The following is a 20,784-nucleotide window of genomic DNA, read 5'->3' as shown; positions in this document are numbered from 1 at the left end:
TGTCACTCACTATCTAAACGGGGATCCCTGCTGTCACTCACTATCTAAACAGGGGTCTCTGCTGTCACTCACTATTTAACTGGGGGTCCCTGCTGTCACTATCTAAACGGGGGTCCCTGCTGTCCCTCACTATCTAACTGGGGGTCCCTGCTGTCACTCACTATCTAACTGGGGTCCCTGCTGTCACTCACTACCCAACTGGGGGTCCCTGCTGTCACTCACTACCGAACTGGGGGTCCCTGCTGGTGCACAGGGGCGTCGCTAGCCCTATTTTGGGGGGGCCCGTGCCCCCAATCTGTCCTGGGATGCCACGGATCTCCCTACCGCCGCTGCCCCGCTCTGCCCTGCTCCGCTCCGCTGTCCCCGCTGCCATTCAGACCTCGATCAGCGCCGGGCGACCAGATAGAGCGAGCGCTAGGACCTAGCGGACACCGCTGATATGTGGAAGTGACATCACTTCCGCATATTTGTGCCCGGCGCCCGCTCTATCTGGTCGGGTCGCCCGCTGATCCTGAGGTCTGACGCGGCAAGGTAGGTGGGGTGGGGAGCGCGCCTGTCACTCACTACCTAACGGGGGTCCCTGTCACTCAATCACTACCTAACGGCGGTCCCTGCTGTCACTCACTACCTAACGGGGGTCCCTGCTGTCACTCACTACCTAACGGGGGTCCCTGCTGTCACTCACTACCTAACGGGGGTCCCTGCTGTCACTCACTACCTAACGGGGGTCCCTCCCTGCTGTCACTCACTACCTAACGGGGGTCCCTGCTGTCACTCACTATTTAACTGGGGGTCCCTGCTGTCACTCACTACCTAACGGGGGCCCCTGCTGTCACTCACTACCTAATGGGGGTCCCTGCTGTCACTCACTATTTAACTGGGGGCCCCTGCTGTCACTCACTACCTAACGGGGGTCCCTGCTGTCACTCACTACCTAACGGGGGTCCCTGCTGTCACTCACTACCTAACAGGGATCCCTGCTGTCACTCACTACCTAACGGGGGTCCCTGCTGTCACTCACTACCTAACAGGGGTCCCTGCTGTCACTCACTATCTAAACGGGGATCCCTGCTGTCACTCACTATCTAAACGGGGGTCTCTGCTGTCACTCACTACCTAACGGGGGTCCCTGCTGTCACTCACTATTTAACTGAGGGTCCCTGCTGTCACTATCTAAACGGGGGTCCCTGCTGTCACTCACTATCTAACTGGGGGTCCCTGCTGTCACTCACTATCTAACTGGGGTCCCTGCTGTCACTCACTACCCAACTGGGGGTCCCTGCTGTCACTCACTACCGAACTGGGGGTCCCTGCTGCCACTCACTACCCAACTGGGGGTCCCTGTCACTCACTACCTAACTGCGGGGTGCCTGTCACTACCTAACTGGGGGGTGCCTCTCACTACCTAAACTGGGGGCTCCTGTCACTGCCTACACTGGGGGGCTCCTGTCACTAACTGAACTGGGGGGCTCCTGTCACTACCTAAACTGGGGTACTCCTGGCGCTACCTTAACTAGGGGGCACCTGTCGCTACCTAAACTATCCAGGCCAGCCAGCCCAGCATCACCACCAGCCAACCAGCCCAGAATCACTATCAAAAAGGCCACAGCATCACCACCAGTCAGGCCAGCATTAACTTCAACCAGCCAAGCACAGCCCAGCATCACTGCCAGCCAACCCAGCCACAACATCGGCCACAGCATCACCGCCAGCCAGGCCACAGCATCACTGCCAGGCTTTTCAGCTCACACATCATCCCCAATCCAGCCAAAAACAGTATTGCCAGGTACAGCAGCCAGTAGAGGAGAATTCAGAAGCCAGGTGAGAGGTGTCTACCATATTAAGGGGCCATTCTGCCTATTTATGTGAAATGCTGTCTATTTATGTGCCTCACGACTGCTGAATTTGTCTTGTTGGGGGCCTCATGATTGCTGAATTTGTCTTGTTGAGGGCCTTAAGATTGCTGAATTTGTCTTGTTGGGTGCCTCATGATTTGTTGGGGGCCTCATGATTGCTGAATTTGTCTTGTTGGGGGCCTCATGATTTCTGAATTTGTCTTGATAAGGGCCTCATGATTGCTGAATTTGTCTTGTTGGGGGTCACATGATTGCTAACTGCGAGACTATGGGAAAAGCCAAATCATCATCATATGAGACAATAGCATTAAACCTACTTTTTTAGCTTTTTAAAACAGAAAATAAAACTGGGAGGTTCTAAAAAAAATTAATATATATTTTTTCAGGAGTAGGATGGATTAAATTGTTTATCTTTTCAGTTTTTCAACTTGGATTTTCCATAATGTTCATGTATGTGTTAAAACGTTTGTATAGTATTTAGTTTAAATTGCTGTTGCCACTTTGCGATAGATAAGTGACTTGTGGGTTGCAGTTTGGGCCTCCAAAAAGTTTGCCACCACTGTCCTAATCTAATGTACGATTGGCCCCACCCATGGCCACGCCCATTCACTGCATGGCCACGCCCATTTTTGCCGCAGCGCACTGCACGCGCCGCACACAGCCCCCACCTAGTGCCCCCAGGTGCCACCGATCTCCAAGGACCCTAGGAACGCCCCTGGTGGTGCACCAGTATAGGTTAGCCAGGTACAGGTGCCCCCAGTATGGGTAGCAAGCTATAGGCGCCCCAGTATAAGTAGCCAAGTATAGGTGGTGCCTCAGTATAGGTAGCCAGGTACAGGTGGTTCTCTCAGTAAAAGTAGCCAAGTATAGGTGGTGCCCCAGTATAGGTAGCCAGGTATAGGTGGTGCCCCAGTTTAAGTAGCTAGGTATAGGTGGTTCCAGCCCCAGTATAGACAAGTAGGTGGTGGCCCAGTATGTGTAGCCTGTAGCCAGATACAGGTGATGCCCCAGTATAGAAAGTCTGCTGTAGTAGGCTCACTCATCTGCTCCCCACGTTCAAGCGCTGATGTCACTCTTCTCTCAGTGCTGGAACACGGTGTGCTGGTTAGTGAGCCACAGGCACAGCACAAGCAGCTCTTCCAGCACTTTGGGGGGCCTAGGGCCCCCAGAAGCCCTGAGCCCCTCACTGCAGTGTCAGGTGTCCCCCCATGATGGCTACGCTGGGCGTGGTTAAGGCCTAGATCACAGAATATATTCTTTGCCTGGACGACCTGTGCTCTCTGGCTTTGTAGATCTATTGAGACATCGGCATACACAGTTTCCTCTTGTGGGCTCTCTCCACAGTGAAGGCCATGAATAATGTAGATATACCAAAAAGTTAAGCTAGGAGGTGTTCTGTAAATTCTGCTGGGGCAGCCCCACAATTCGTATGTTGGACCATCTGTTGTGATTTTCTTGATCTTTTTGCCATTCACGTAGCACCCGGATGTCTTGTTGGGCCTACAATGTGTCACGTTCCATAATGTGGACATGGTTTTCATTACTAATGCGACTTTGTCTTTGTAAGGCATCTTCTACATGCAATTCGATTTTTTTTTACACGATCTGATTTTTTATTTCGATTAAAAAAAGTGGCAGCATGCAGTACTTTTTTTAATCAGAATAAAAAAATCACATTGTATAAAACATTGGAATCACATGTAGTGTGCAAAAGGCCTAATTCTGTCACAGTTTGCTATTTTACAGCAGTCAGTTTTTAATAAATTCATGCTAGGATTGCAGAATTCCATTTTGGCATGCATGAAATAGGGGCATGAGAAAATTTGCGTGTCAGATTTTGATTAGTAGAATATGGGTAAAATTTACAGATAATCAAAGTATATAAGGTATAAGATATTTTACTACAACTTAAAATAACATTCTCACACAGAACCTTCCCTTATCGATGCCTAACCTTAACAATACCCCCCCCCCAACAAATAAACGTAACCATCCCCCACTACACGCCTAACCTGTAAAAACACTCCCTTCCACACCTAACCTTAACTACCCTCAGCCTCACACCTAAGTTTAACTGACCCCCATTTGCCAATTTGCTGCAAATACAATAATGTAAGGGCACCCGCCATATATCGGTCAGCACGGGCACACACATTTCTCAGTAGAGCTGCAATTTATAATGGTGCCTATGCCAGTGCTATTGGCACCCAAGCTGCTGCCGATAGCAGAGTGCCCAAAAAGTTTGCCAGCCTGCAGATATCTTACCAAGAAAACCTATTGTACACTCATTGGTTTTGATTTAGATAGAGAAAACTGGTTAACATTGGAAACCGGGGAGTTGATTCACTAAACTGTGCTATGACAAATAGCATGCCTTATCAGAGATAGCATGCCTTATCAGAGATAACACGCCTTATTAAAGTTAACACGCCTTATCAGAGTAGCACAGCGAGTGCTACAAACGTATGTCTGCTAATTGGCAATGGCACTCGTCCTGCCCTGAGTCTCTGCGGGTTCGTAGCACTCGCCATACTACTCTGATAAGGCATGTTAACTTTGATAAGGTATGTTATCTCTGATGATAAGGCGTGTTATCTCTAATAAGGTGTGCTAACTCCGATAAGGCGTGCTATTTGTCATAGCACGATTTAGTGAATCAACCTCCATAAGTGATCCAGATAAAATTATCTGGATTTAATAACAGACTCCTTGAAGCTTCCTCATGGATAGGCAACTCTGGACACCAGTACTTAATTTTTAAGTGGCTCATCATCTCCACCATCCATACAATGGAGGGAATAAACTAAGAAAAAGGCACTCCAATTACTTTGTGAACTTTACTTCCTCAATTCTATGTCAGTTAGGGCCCTTTTCCATTGCACAACTGAATCGCAAAATCGCAAATCGCTAGTGATTATTAAATCGCTAAGGTTTCTACTTTATCATAGAAATCATGAGAAGTATTTTCTACTATATTGATTACATTTTTAAATCCCAAATTGCAAATTGCAATCACTTTTTAGAATGATTTTAAGAGGGATAATGTAATGCAAATGAAAAATCACAATCGCATAACAAAATTAATGAAAAATCGCAATCACTGGCGTTTGTGATTGCTGGTGAAAAAGGGCCCTTAATATTTTAGGGACAATATACTTTCTAATGTCATCAGAACCCAAATGAAGACAGTATCCATATATATCCAGTAACCCCACCCCTTCTAGGGAAAAAGTGAATTGAATAAGGGCTATAGTGTGCTTAATTCCACGGGCAATACAAAATAATGTCTACTCACTGAACCAGAAAAATATAATTGTATATTGTATAAAAATACTGCACGCAATAAGCACTATACAATGCTGATACAGGTTAATAGCAGAATTGGCATTGAGAAATGAATCCTAGCTAGGATAGAAAGTGTACCAGTCATGTACACTGTACTTATAGAATGACCATAAATGAAGAGATAAGAGATGAATTGCCATCATCAGCTCCTTACATTGTTTTTTTTTTTATATATATATATATATATTTTTATTGGAGAAATAGAAAAATAGGTACAAAATGCATTTGTCACAATAAATAATATGAGGATATCTCTGCATATAAGATGACATTATACAGTCTATATTGACGGAACATTCCTTAATACTGTAGACAATGCATAAAGAGAGAGGTAAGGGAAAAGAGAACAAGACAATCCCATGCACAAGTAGACAATATGCAAAAGGTGATAGCTTTATCTCAATCTATGTTGCCCACCTAGAGTACCTGAAGTGAGCTTCTCTCCCCCTCCCCCTCCTCCATTTCCTTCTTTCTCCTTTTTTTTTTTTAAACTCCACCCTCTCGTGGAGGGAAACAAAACAACCTAGAGCTTAACATTACACATTCGCTCTGGTGATCTTGATTATTAGCTTACAATAATAAAATGACTGTTTGTTTCAAAGTGGGACGAAGACTCTCACTCCTCATCCCAACTATGGAGTCACCTAGAGCCCTGCCGGTTTTCATCACCGGCTTTTAGGGCCCACAGTGAGTCCATTAATGTCATGTTTCTTAACCTAATATTAACTATACCTTATGACAGCATCTAAAATATATTTATCCTATCAGAGCTATGAATTACTATTTAGATAATAAACTAAAATAACAACATTAGCACCACGGTCACCTACCCAACATCTTATTAGATATGCCCGAGTCCACCTCTTTAATTTCGGGTCATACGTATATTCAAATAGTGGATTATACTGATGTTTCGCGTACAACATAAGGAAGAGGGGTCAACACTCAAAAAAAAGGGAAGACAAACAGAGAGAGGTATCTTATGGCAGTCTTATTTATAGCTAAATTCCAATATCAAAAATTCCCAATGTCCCTGCTATTTTCTTTTTCAGATACCATTTTGTATACGTAAAAGGTTTGAGAATATCATAGAATTCAGATTGGGTAGCATATTTTTTAGTAAAGGGTCCCCAGATCTTAAAAAAAGTTGCTGTGGCCTTGGATTTGTGTTGTTCTGTATCGAACTTAGCTATGTACATTAATGACTTTACAGTGTCTACCAAATTTTTTTGAGAGGGCGGAAGGGAGCTAATCCAGAATTTCAGGATGCATTTTTTTGCTGCCATAATGACAAAATGTTCAATGCATGATGAACAGTCCTCTTTGCTAGCAGTGGCAGGGTCTGTACAATGAAACAGTGTCTCCCACTGACTATAATTGCAATGAGTTGAGGTAAGTATTCGGCACATTCTCCAGACCTTAGCCCAGAATCGTTGGATAGATGGGCACATACACAAAAGGTGGAATAGGTCTGGAGAATGAGCTCTACATTTGGGGCATGATGTTAAGTAATGTGATCCTGGAGAAATACCCTTAAAATTGAAAGAATAGTAACCTTTCAGAATGATTTTGAGTTGCATTTCCCTCCATTGTTCTCCCAGAATCACCTTTCTGACCTCAATCGAGCCAAGCTCCATCAAGGGAGTCAAAACCTCTATTGAAACATCAAGGCATTTTGCCCAGTAGGCCAAATGTCTAGCAGGTTGAGTTCTGATCTTGCAGGAGCGTACGGCTTGATACAAGTCTGAAATAGATTTTTTTTCAGTAAGCTTTCCAATCATGTCCAAAAACCTAGTATCATCTGGAAACAAGGCGGGGCAACCTAAAATTGATACAAGGTAGTGTTATATCTGAAAATATAAAAAACTGATGAGATATTGGAAGGTGATATAATCTCCTGATAACCTCAAATGTCATCAACCGCCCATCTGAATCTAAAATTTTTCACAATCTTTAAAAAGAGCAGACATACTAGAACTGTCTCCTCCTGAAAAGTCTGGGGATGACCATAAAGGCATCAATGGTGACAGACATTCTGATAATTTCAAATATGTATGAAGTTCACGAAAGGCTATGCATGTGTCTCTCAATAATATGTTACTTTTAATATTTGGGGGGAGTTTTGCTAAAGTAGTATGAAAAACTCCACACAATGACCAAGGTTTGACCAACTCTTCTTCTAAAGAGGAGTTTGTGAAAAATTCCGTACTTCCTAGCCAGTCTCTGACATGTCTAAGAATTGATACTAGGTTGTATGCCCGTCCATTAGGGTAATTAGCACCCATATTTTCTTTGGGGTTCTGCAATACATTGGTTTTTACAAATTGGCTGCCAGTATATAATTTTCACATAAATCAGAGATGGATGCTTTGTTAGCAGAAAGAAAAAAGTACACAGTCCAAATATCAATCTTAATGCTTTTATTATAAATCAACATACAGCGCAAGTGCGAGGTGGCAAGATATTAATTAGAATAGTGGTTACACATCTCTTTATATTGATTTATAATACAAGTGGGAATACAGGTCTTCAGAGTTCAAACTTTCCTTTTTTTCTTAGTTGAGTAACTTCAGTTGTTTACAATAGGTTTGTATATTTGATATGGTAAACCCGACTTTATGGCTTTACAAGCAGCAGCTGCGGAATCAGACTTTTCCTGTTCACTCCATTACTTTTCCTGCTAACATGGGCCATCACAAGCATTTTGAATGGCATTAGCTCAATTATTATTGCTGTCATTCTTTCACATCAAATTTCCACATACAACTCTTTCTATTAATATGAAATGAATGAAACTGCTACCAATACTAAATATTCTTTTAAAAAGGTATAATTATTAAAGTTGTGCAACAAAAATCCCCAGTAGACTCCCTTACATCTGGGTATCGTTAAAGCGGAATATAACCCTGCATTTCAACTTTGCTCTAAAACATTATTTACAGTATATTATATGCAACCAGCATTTTTTTTTTTACTAGACCAGCATTGGAAGGGTTACACAGTGCTTTAAAGTTCCTGGAGATTTCTGCAGAAGCATCCGAAGCTGACATAGATACATTTTGTTTACATAAATGTATCTAAGTGTTGAATGTGACTCATCTCTCTGACTGAGAAGGAGTTGGAGGACAGCCAAAGAGTGTGTAACATTTCTCAATAGATACATATAACTAAATAGAATGTAACAATCTGAACTTCTGCATATCTCTCCACGGAACTTTAAACCTCTGTGTTTAACCCTTCCAATGCTGGTCTAGTAAAAAAAAATGCTTTTTGCATATAATATGCTGTAAATAATGTTTTAGAGCAAAGTTGAAATGCAGGGTTATATTCCGCTTTAAAGGGGAACTGAAGAGAGAGGTATATGGAGGCTGCCATGTTTATTTCCTTTTAAGCAATACCAGTTGCCTGGCAACCCTGCTGATCCTCTGCCTCTAATACTATTCGCCATAGCCCCTGAACAAGCATGCAGCAGATCAGGTGTTTCAGACTTTAAAGTCAGATCTGACAAGACTAGCTGCATGCTTGTTTCTGGTGTTATTCAGATACTACTGCAGAGAAATAGACCAGCAGGGCTGCCAGGCAACTGGTATTGCTTAAAAGGAAATAAACATGGCAGCCTCCATATACCTCTATCTTCAGTTGCCCTTTAAATAAAACTTAGATTAAGGTTAAGGAAGCAAGTGGCAATTGCAAAAAAAAATAAATAACAAATATCATGAAATGATCTTTGGGCCCCTATATGAATGCTTAAGATTATAGTGTTTTACCCAAACATGACTATAGCCTTTCCTTTCAAGGAAACTTGAAGTGAAAATAAACTGTTGATATAATCAATTGTATCTGTCCTCCTACTCTAAAAAAAAATTTGTTTGAAAGCTTACAAAGTAGGTTTAATGTTGCATTGTTTCAGCTTAATGATACAGTCTTTCACACTTTTTTTTTAGTGTTTCAGAGGTAAAATGTATGAACCATTGACATATTTGTCTATTCCCTGCACTCAGACGCTGTTCTCTGCGGCGGCTGCCAGAGAGATAAGTAGAAGGCGCACTTCTCTTGCGCAGACTGGCCGCGACTGGAGGAAGTTACGGGACCCGGTACCGAAGAGGGAGAAGACTGAGGACATCGGCGTGGGAACGATACGTGTGGATGGGGCTGGAGGAAGCCCCAGGTATGCATAAAGCTTTTACTTAGACTCGTCTCTGGTACACTTTAAATAAAAAAGAATTTATAAAAGAAAAACTCAAAAGTGAAAAACTACAGGGGATAGCTATGTACTATGACAATATTAACTCCCTCCCAAGAGAAAGGAATAGCAAAAAAAGGGGGAGTGAAAAGAAAAGGAAGAGTAGGACTTGGGTTGATTAATGTGACAACTCCATAATTTCTCTAACAGCATGGTGAAATGAATACATTAAAAGTTCAGTGGTGATTATATGAACATTATTTTATTTTTGACAGACATTTAATTGTGACTAGTACTTAGTAAGGAAGGCATTAGACATGGAAAATGTAATTACACTGAATTATCATATAGTAGGAGGTTGTTCATAATTTAGAGTATTTTTTTTTAGAGATTGTGGGTTTCGTGTGTGTGTGTGTGTGTGTGTGTGCGTGCGCGCGTGCGTGTGTGTGTGTGTGTGTGTTAAACATGAAACATAAGTCCAACTGTATTACGGTATACACAACTTAGTCCAAACTCAAAATATATGTCTTCCTAGTGCACCATTTATAACAGTACACAAACATGTTCTTTTAGTTGATGTAATGGTTATGGTACTTGAATATAATGCACTGGAAATCATATGGTCCCAGTAACTTGTTGAGGATATATTAACCTGTTGCCGACTGCTCCACGCCAATTGGCGTGAGCAGTGCGGCTGTCCCAGGGCCGCTCCACGCCCATTGGCGTGAACGGCTGGGTATGGGGCTAGCAGGAGATGGAACGCATGCTGCACGCGCATCTCCTGCTTGGGGGGCGGAGCTGTCTCCTGCTTGTGACACGGCTGTCCCCCTGGCAGGCTAAACAGTGATCGGCTGTCATAGGCTGAAGCCTATGACAGCTGATCACGATGATTGGCTGGTAGGGGGAGGGAGGGAGGGATACAGAATACATTTTAACAAAGTACATTTTATTGAAAATTTAATAAAATAAATATTTACCAAAAAAAAAACCACCTGGGGGGCGATCAGACCACACCAACAGAGAGCTCTGTTGGTGGGGCGAAAAGGGGTGGGGAAATCACTCCTGTGCTGAGTTGTTCAGCACTGCAGCTTGGCCTTAAAGCTGCAGTGGCCATTTAAGCAATAAATGTCCTGGTCACTGGGGGGGGGGGGGGGGGGGGGTTAACACCACAGTCCTCAAGTGGTTAATATATCAACAGGATGTAATCGTAAAGTACAGAGCCAAAGACAGAATTATGGTATTAGTATTAAAAGGAATGTATGTCCATGAAATTCAAAGGCAGTTTGATGATTCCTTGACATACACTCAAACTGAAAGGATCCATTGCCATAACTTATTCATATAGTAAATTGTCAGCTTTTGGCTTGCCTGCCAGACAACATCTAAAGAGTATAACTATATGAAAATTAGTTCATTCACAAAATCTATGTTGTACATTATATCCAAAATACATAAAAAAAAATTCTACATCTTCATGTAGGTTAATGATGATTAGCCTACTCAAAGATGTGGAAATATTTTTTTTATGTATTTTGGGCTATAAATTGCCCAAATTATTATTATTATTTATATAGCACTGACATCTTCCACAGTGCTTTACACAGTAAACTGTATATAGTCTTTTTGCTAACTGTCCCTCAGAGGGGCTTACAATCTAATCCCATAGTCATATGTCCATCATAGGGCCAATTCTAGAGGGAAGCCAATTAAAATGCAGTGCCCAGAGGAAACCCAGGCAGACATGGGGAGAACATACAAACTCCTTGCAGATGGTGCCCTGGCTGGGATATGCAGCAGGGACCCAGCACTGCACGGTGAGAGTGCTATCCACTACGCAGTTAAAGCATCATGTGGGTAATATTTTTCATATTGGCTTGATTAAGAAAAATCTGCCCTTGTAAGAGATTTCTACAGATTTTTTTTTATTACTTGCCAGCATTGACATTAAGTTCTTGTATACATTTTTTTTTACAATGCAGTAGACATACAGTAATTTCCTGTTACATTTTACTGGGGCAAACATATCTGTCCAACACAATCAATTTATTGCTGGTTTTATGGAAATTGAAATAATTATTTCACCACTACATTGTTGTGTCCTTTCTATGCTTGTTTCCATTTGGGAGTAAGAGGAATAGCAGATGTATATGCTTATGTCTATACTTATGAGCAAAACATATTTGAGGATGGATGGAATTTTTGATGATTTGTGGTTGGTGTGAAAGTGTGTGAAAGTGAAAGTGTACCTGGCTGTAGTTTAAAACTTCTGTGAATGATCTGAAAATGACAAGAATGACAAGAGATATTTGTTTACCATCGGTAATTGCTATGCTAGAGACGATCTTGATAAACATAAAGCTGAAAACAGGTAAGAGTTTGGCTTCAGCTACCTTGGAAGAACCTACACATACCATAAGCCATTGAAGCATTAAAGCTCATCCACAATACATGAAATGCCCACTGCTGAGTACCTTCAGTAGTTGTTTACTACTTTTCATGTACAGTTAACTAAATATATAATTTGACCACGATCTGTAAATATTTATTTCTGTGCATATTATACTGTAATATATAAAACATGGCCTGAATATGGTAGAAATTGTGGTGGTTTGAATTTGCTAACTTAAAGGACAACTGTAGCAAGAGGTATGTGGAGGCTTCTATATGTATTTCCTTTTAAGCAATACCAGTTGCCTGGCTATCCTGTTGATCTTCTAATACCTAAGTTCTGTTGATCTTCTAATACCTACGCGTACCCCAGGTGGTACTCCTGATGGTCCCAGGGGGTACTCGGGCTTGATATACATAACCAAGAATCATGAATTTAGAGTTTTAGAAAATTATAAATCTTATTTAAACAATACCAAATGGAGAGGCGCATGCGCGGCGCTGAAAGGAGCACATGTGAGCTCTGACTGCTCCGCTCTTCGGCAGCCTTCTATAGCCAAAATCAGCACCAAATATCGCACCAACGGCTCCACTCTTCTCAGGGAATACCCATAAGTATGTCCAGAAGAGGTAAGGGGAAAGAAAACTTGAATCCGAAGACCCCAAAGGCCAACAAGAACTCCGCAACTCAGACGCCTAAGCGCGCCAACCCAGCTAAGATGGCCGACGGAGCTACTCAAACGCCTCAGAACACCATGTCTACCCCAGACAAGCAGTCTCCGTCAACATCATCTCCACAATGCGGACCCGATCAGCCATCTCCACCTCCTCCAAGCCATGACGAGCTAATAGCTAAAATACAGCGTGTGTTTTGAACCGAACTCCAAGAAGCTGTCAGGGACATCACCACCGAGATCCGAGAACTGGGGGCCCGCGTGGATGCGCTAGAAAAGCAAGCTGACTCCATTGCGGAAGCACAGGAGATGGACAAGCAAGATATCGATACACACACGGAGAAGATAGACCTCATGGAACTGAAGCTTGAGGACATGGAGAACCGCAGTAGGCGAGCCAACATAAGGATCAGAGGCCTTCCTGAGGCAATCACCGACCTGAAGCCCGTGGCTCTCAACCTTTTCACCGCTCTGCTACCCCAGATGGAACCAGCAGCCTTTCGCATGGTCCGGATTCACAGAGCCTTGACGAAACCTCGGAACCCGGACTTACCCCGAGATGTCATCCTGAAGCTTCAGTTTGAGGAAGTCCGAGACCTCATATTGAATGCTGCCCGCAACCTAACCTCACTGCCGACCGTCCCGCGTACGGTCCAACTGTATGCTGACCTGGCGGCCTCCACCATCCAGCGCCGGAGAGCCATGCGCCCGATTACCCTCTCACTCCAGAAGGTGGAAGTCCGTTACCGTTGGGGCTTCCCGTTCTACCTCTCCTTCACCTACGGGGGAGAAACTTACACTTGCCGCACACTGGAAGAGGGCCGAAGACACCTAGAGGCAGCGGGCATACAGATGGAGCCTATGCCCGCTGTCCCACAGCAGCAACGCAAGTCCAGACCTACACGGATCTGGTCGGCGAGATGCTCACGCCAGGGCACTACGCAGGATTCATCCTCCTGAACTCCACCGGGACTCCAAGCAAGCCCCAGCTCCTAACTACACGAGGTGACCAGCGACGCATTACATGCCCTTTCCTTCAAGGATACTGTAAGTAATCTTACCCTTTCCTGCTGACTTGGGCACCTAAGGCTACGCAGACACTCGCTGGCTGCACGGGTCCAATTCCTAAACACCCTCCAGCTGAGCCACTTAACGGCAAATAGCGATTGCATACAGCAACATACCCACGTGCACCTGTATATTAATACCCTGGCATGTGCCCTACTAGGGCCTACACCATCAAATAGGCCCAGGCATCCTACAAACACTCTATTTCATACCACCAACTTATCCTCAAGGACATGAGTCAACCTGGAAAGCCGCATAAACAAAATGGTTGCCGTGGTCCGCGTTGCAACGCACAACCCAGGCCGCAATACCCAGGCCATCGGAGGTCCACTGAATCCATTTGCCCTCAACACAAGACTCTACAGCTCACTAGCTACTATAAACTACCGCTCATCAATACACCCTTAAGAACTCAGCAGAAAGTTACCCTCTCTGCCCATCGTCCGAGGACCCAAATAAAACACTCTCTCTATGCGTACTGGTATACCCCCCTTTCTTGGTCCATGTACTGGCCTGCACACATATCATTTTTACTAAACCCTGTGTAGCTCAACTATTTCATAACCTTTTTCCCTCTCCCTCAAGGTTACTAGCATACAACATCTTACTATTTGGTCGATCCTCTAGATGGAGCTATTGTTTTCTACTCGCTATAAACTGACTACCTCTAAAGCGTTTAGTAATGTTATTAGTTGGCTGCCGAAGTTAAACTATGCTGCCTCTAACACAATGGTCCGAGCTGCCAGACTGATATTATTACTGGCAACTTACACCATTACCATGAGGACATGTTCCTCTATTCTTACCATTGACACAATACTGTCTACTGTTAGACCATGTTGGTCTCCCTGTTTTTTGTTGTTAAACTTGACACAGTGTCCTCTACAATTTCTAATACGAATCATTAAGAATGGACGGTGGAGGGGAAGGAGGCATGGTGGCATAGCACAAATTATCTCCAAAAAATGACTACCGTATATACTCGCATACAAGCCGAATTTTTGACCCCCAAAAAGGGGGCCAAAAGTTGGGGGTTCAGCTTGTATGCGAGTCATGGTGGTCCGCGGGTCCCCCCCTCTGCTGGTCCGCGGGTCCCCCGCTCCCCCCATCGCCGCCGCCGCCGCTATTACCTGGCTGCATCTTCTATTTCAATCTCCGTTCTTGTAAACATTCAGAGCAGCGCGCCCGGCGCTGCTACTGTGACGAGGCAGGAAAGAGCGTCCTGTTACTATGGGAACCGCTCTTTCCTGGCTCGCCGCTCGTCACAGTAGCAGCGCCGGGCGCGCTGCTCTGAATGTTTACAAGAACGGAGATTGAAATAGAAGATGCAGCCAGGTAATAGCGGCGGCGGCCATGGGGAGCGGGGACTGGCTAAACTGGGGCACGTAACTAGCTTTACTGAGCGCTATACTAGCTAAACTGGGGCGCTATACCAGCTATACTGAGCGCTATACTAGCTAAACTGGGGCACTATACTAGCTAAACTGAGGCACTATACTAGCTAAACTGGGGCACTATACTAGCTATACTGAGCACTATACTAGCTAAACTGGGGCACTATACTAGCTAAACTGGGGCACTATACTAGCTATACTGAGCGCTATACTAGCTAAACTGGGGCACTATACTAGCTAAACTGAGGCACTATACTAGCTAAACTGGGGCACTATACTAGCTATACTGAGCACTATACTAGCTAAACTGGGGCACTATACTAGCTAAACTGGGGCACTATACTAGCTAAACTGGGGCACTATACTAGCTATACTGAGCACTATACTAGCTATACTGGGGCACTATACTAGCTATACTGAGCACTATACTAGCTATACTGGGGCACTTTACTAGCTATACTGAGCACTATACTAGCTATACTGAGCACTATTCTAGCTATACTGGGCACTATACTAGCTATACTGGGGCACTACCTACCCATACTGGACACTTTACTAGCTATACTAAGACACACTCGGGGAATAAGGCGGCCAGCATTTCCTACCCCCGGCTTATATGGGGGTCAATCATTTTCCCCTGGTTTTTCAGGAAAAAGTTGGGGGGTCGGCTTATATGCGGGTCGGCTTATATGCGAGTATATACGGTAATCTAAATATCATTTCCCACAACGCTAAGGGACTGAATTCCCCCTACAAACGCCGTAAAGCATTCATAGATTATCAAAAATGTCAACCTGACATCATTTGTGTTCAGGAAACACACTTCACAAAGACTTCCGCCCCAAAATATTTTCATAAACAATACCAGAGACACTATGCCTCCTCCTCCAACACTAAGCACAGAGGTGTCCTCATATTATTGAAAAACTCCCTACCTTTTGATGTTGACAAATGTATTACAGATGATGACGGATGCTATATTATCCTAACTGGGAGTTTCCAATCGCTCCAATACTGTATAATTAACGTATACTCACCCCCGGAGTCCCCCATGCAAGCCATGAATGAAATACTACAAAAAATACACGATCTACCCCCCTGCCCAATATTGTGGGCGGGAGACTTCAACATTGCTCCCAACCCAACAATAGATAGATCTCATCCTACCAACACTGCTAGGCAAAGGCAACTATCTAAATTCTTATACACGGCGTTAGCATCAATTCAGCTGGTCGATACCTGGAGGGAACATAACGCCACTAACCGTGGCTACACCTTTTATTCCTCAGCCCACCAGACATATTCTAGAATTGACATGATCTATATCTCAGCATCTCTGATCCCCAACCTAATGTTCTCCCGCCACGTCATAAGCTCGTGGTCTGACCATGACATCGTCTGGACAGCATGCAGCTCTTTAATAACTCCACTAGCACGTCCACCCTGGAGACTCAACGAAAGCCTCCTAATCGATAACGAAACCATACTAGACCTTGAGGAAAAATTGCAAGACTACTTCCGAATAAACGATACTGACAACATCAAACCAGATATCCTTTGGCTAGCCCACAAACCTGTGATTAGGGGGTATCTGATTAAAATAGCTTCTCAGAGAAAAAGAAGTAAAACTAATACACAACTAAACCTAGAACATAAACTCTCTCAACTTCAACGAGCTCACGCATGTTCACCCTCCAGGTATCTCCAAAAACAAATCGCTGACACACAAACTCAAATAGAAATCCTCCTTTCAGAACGTGTAGAAAAAGCAATCAGATGGACCAAGACCAAACAATACGTACAGTATAACAAACCCAACACCTGGCTGGCCAGAAAGTTGCGCCACACTCAAGCAATCAATAAAATCTTAAAGATACGCACCAAATCAGGATCCTTAACCTCTGATCCCCTTAAAATACACTCTGAGTTTGCAGAATATTATAAAAAACTATACTCCGCCAAACCTCCTAGTAGGGAAGACCCACTGACTCCCCCCTTTTTTCAGCAACTAAGGACCACACACTTACTCCCAGAGAAATCTCAGGCACTTAACATCCCCGTCACAGACCTAGAAATTATGCTTGCCATTAAAAAACTCAAAACGGGCAAATCCCCAGGCCCAGATGGCTTTTCAGCCCCATATTACAAAAAACTCAAGAAAGTACTAACTCCATACCTTAAACGTCTATTTAACTCCATTCTCGACGGAAAAACCCCTCAACCTGAATTCTTACAATCCGTTATAGCCGTTATTCCCAAACCACAGAGAGACCCATTAGACATAAAAAACTACAGACCAATTTCTCTCCTCAATCTTGATTACAAATTGCTAACCTCGATCTTAGTAGCAAGAATAAACAAGGTCCTAAACCCACTGGTCCACAGAGACCAGGTGGGCTTCATCCCCTCCCGTCAGGCCCCTGACAATGTCAGAAAAGTAGTTAACCTCCTCCACATAGCCAATTCCCGTAAAACACCACTCGCCTTACTTGCCCTTGACATGGAAAAGGCATTCGATACCATAGACTGGCCATTTATGCTTATAGCCTTGCAAAGGGCGGGGATAAATGGCTCATTCCTTCAAGCTGTTCAATGCCTATATTCAAACCCCTCAGCCCAACTCAAACTCCCCTCTAGCGCCCCCATGAACATCCCCATACAGCGGGGCACTAGACAGGGGTGCCCCTTATCCCCTGCAATCTTCACCCTAGTCATTGAGCCCCTAGCCAACAAAATTAGAGCGTCCCCAGATATACAAGGTCTTAAGGTAGGCAGCATGGAATACAAGGCCAATTTATTTGCCGATGACCTCCTTCTCACTTTGACCTCTCCCCATACTTCAGTCCCCAACCTGCTCAAAGTAGTTAACCACTTGAGGACCTAGGGCTTTCTACCCCTTAAGGACCGGCCACTTTTTTTCCATTCAGACCACTGCAGCTTTCACGGTTTATTGCTCGCTCATACAACCTACCACCTAAATGAATTTTGGCTCCTTTTCTTGTCACTAATAAAGCTTTCTTTTAGTGCTATTTGATTGCTCCTGCGATTTTTACTTTTTATTATATTCAGCAAAAAAGACATGAATTTTGGCAAAAAAATGATTTTTTTAACTTTCTGTGCTGACAGTTTTCAAATAAAGTAAAATTTCTGTATACATGCAGCGCGAAAAATGTGGACAAACATGTTTTTGATAAAAAAAAACCCATTCAGTGTATATTTATTGGTTTGGGTAAAAGTTATAGCGTTTACAAACTATGGTGCAAAAAGTGAATTTTCCCATTTTCAAGCATCTCTGACTTTTCTGACCCTCTGTCATGTTTCATGAGGGGCTAGAATTCCAGGATAGTATAAATACCCCCCAAATGACCCCATTTTGGAAAGAAGACATCCCAAAGTATTCACTGAGAGGCATAGTGAGTTCATAGAAGATATTATTTTTTGTCACAAGTAAGCGGAAAATGACACTTTGTGAAAAAAAAAAAAAAAAAAAAAAAGTTTCCATTTCTTCTAACTTGCGACAAAAAAAAATGAAATCTGCCACGGACTCACCATGCTCCTCTCTGAATACCTTGAAGTGTCTACTTTCCAAAATGAGGTCATTTGTGGGGTGTGTTTACTGTCCTGACATTTTGGGGGGTGCTAAATTGTAAGCACCCCTGTAAAGCCTGAAGGTGCTCATTGGACTTTGGACCCCTTAGCGCAGTTAGGGTGCAAAAAAGTGCCACACATGTGGTATTGCCGTACTCAGGAGAAGTAGTATAATGTGTTTTGGGGTGTATTTTTACACATACCCATGCTGGGTGGGAGAAATATCTCTGTAAATGACAATTTGTTAATTTTTTTTACACACAATTGTCCATTTACAGAGATCTTTCTCCCACTCAGCATGGGTATGTGTAAAAATACACCACAAAACACATTATACTACTTCTCCTGAGTACGGCGATACCACATGTGTGGCACTTTTTTGCACCCTAACTGCGCTAAAGGGCCCAAAGTCCAATGAGTACCTTTAGAATTTCACAGGTCATTTTGAGAAATTTCGTTTCAAGACTACTCCTCACGGTTTAGGGCCCCTAAAATGCCAGGGCAGTATAGGAACCCCACAAATGACCCCATTTTAGAAAGAAGACACCCCAAGGTATTCCGTTAGGAGTATAGTGAGTTCATAGAAGATTTTATTTTTTTGTCAAAAGTTAGCGGAAATTGATTTTAATTGTGTTTTTTCACAAAGTGTCATTTTCCGCTAACTTTTGACAAAAAATAAAATCTTCTATGAACTCACCATACTCCTAACGGAATACCTTGGGGTGTCTTCTTTCTAAAATGGGGTCATTTGTGGGGTTCCTATACTGCCCTGGCATTTTAGGGGCCCTAAACCGTGAGGAGTAGTCTTGAAACGAAATTTCTCAAAATGACCTGTGAAATTCTAAAGGTACTCATTGGACTTTGGGCCCTTTAGCGCAGTTAGGGTGCAAAAAAGTGCCACACATGTGGTATCGCCGTACTCGGGAGAAGTAGTACAATGTGTTTTGGGGTGTATTTTTACACATACCCATGCTGGGTGGGAGAAATACCTCTGTAAATGGACAATTGTGTGTAAAAAAATCAAAAGATTGTCATTTACAGAGGTATTTCTCCCACCCAGCATGGGTATGTGTAAAAATACACCCCAAAACACATTATACTACTTCTCCTGAGTACGGCGATACCACATGTGTGGCACTTTTTTGCACCCTAACTGCACTAAGGGGCCCAAAGTGCAATGAGTACCTTTAGGATTTCACAGGTCATTTTCGTTTCAAGACTACTCCTCACGGTTTAGGGCCCCTAAAATGCCAGGGCAGTATAGGAACCCCACAAATGACCCCATTTTAGAAAGAAGACACCCCAAGGTATTCCGTTAGGAGTATAGTGAGTTCATAGAAGATTTTATTTTTTTGTCAAAAGTTAGCGGAAATTGATTTTAATAGTTTTTTTTCACAAAGTGTCATTTTCCGCTAACTTGTGACAAAAAATAAAATCTTCTATGAACTCACCATACTCCGTACGGAATACCTTTGGGTGTCTTCTTTCTAGAATGGGGTCATTTGTGGGGTTCCTATACTGCCGTGGCATTTTAGGGGCCCTAAACCGTGAGGAGTAGTCTTGAAACCAAATGTCGCAAAATGACCTGTGAAATCCTAAAGGTACTCATTGGACTTTGGGCCCCTTAGCGTACTTAGGGTGTAAAAAAGTGTCACACATGTGGTACCGCCGTACTCAGGAGAAGTAGTATAATGCGTTTTGGGGTGTATTTTTACACATACCCATGCTAAGTGGGAGAAATATCTCTGTAAATGACAATTGTTTGATTTTTTTACACACAATTGTCCATTTACATAGAAATTTCTCCCATCCAGCATGGGTATGTGTAAAAATACACCCCAAAACACATTATACTACTTTTCCTGAGTACAGCGGTACCACATGTGTGACAATTTTTTGCAGCCTAGGTGCGCTAAGGGGCCCAACGTCCTATTCACAGGTCATTTTGAAGCATTTGTTTTCTAGACTACTCCTCGCGGTTTAGGGCCCCTAAAATGCCAGGGCAGTATAGGAACCCCACAAGTGACCCCATTTTAGAAAGAAGACACCCCAAGGTATTCCGTTAGGTGTATGGCGAGTTCATAGAAGATTTTATTTTTTGTCACAAGTTAGTGAAAAATGACACTTTGTGAAAAAAAACCAATAAAAATTAATTTCCGCTAACTTTTGACAAAAAATAAAATCTTCTATGAACTCGTCATACACCTAACAGAATACCTTGGGGTGTCTTTTTTTCTAAAATGGGGTCACTTGTGGGGTTCCTATACCGCCCTGGCATTTTACGGGCC

The sequence above is a fragment of the Hyperolius riggenbachi genome, chromosome 4, assembly GCF_040937935.1.
Source record: "Hyperolius riggenbachi isolate aHypRig1 chromosome 4, aHypRig1.pri, whole genome shotgun sequence".
Taxonomy (NCBI): domain Eukaryota; kingdom Metazoa; phylum Chordata; class Amphibia; order Anura; family Hyperoliidae; genus Hyperolius; species Hyperolius riggenbachi.
This window is presented reverse-complemented; position numbering follows the sequence as displayed.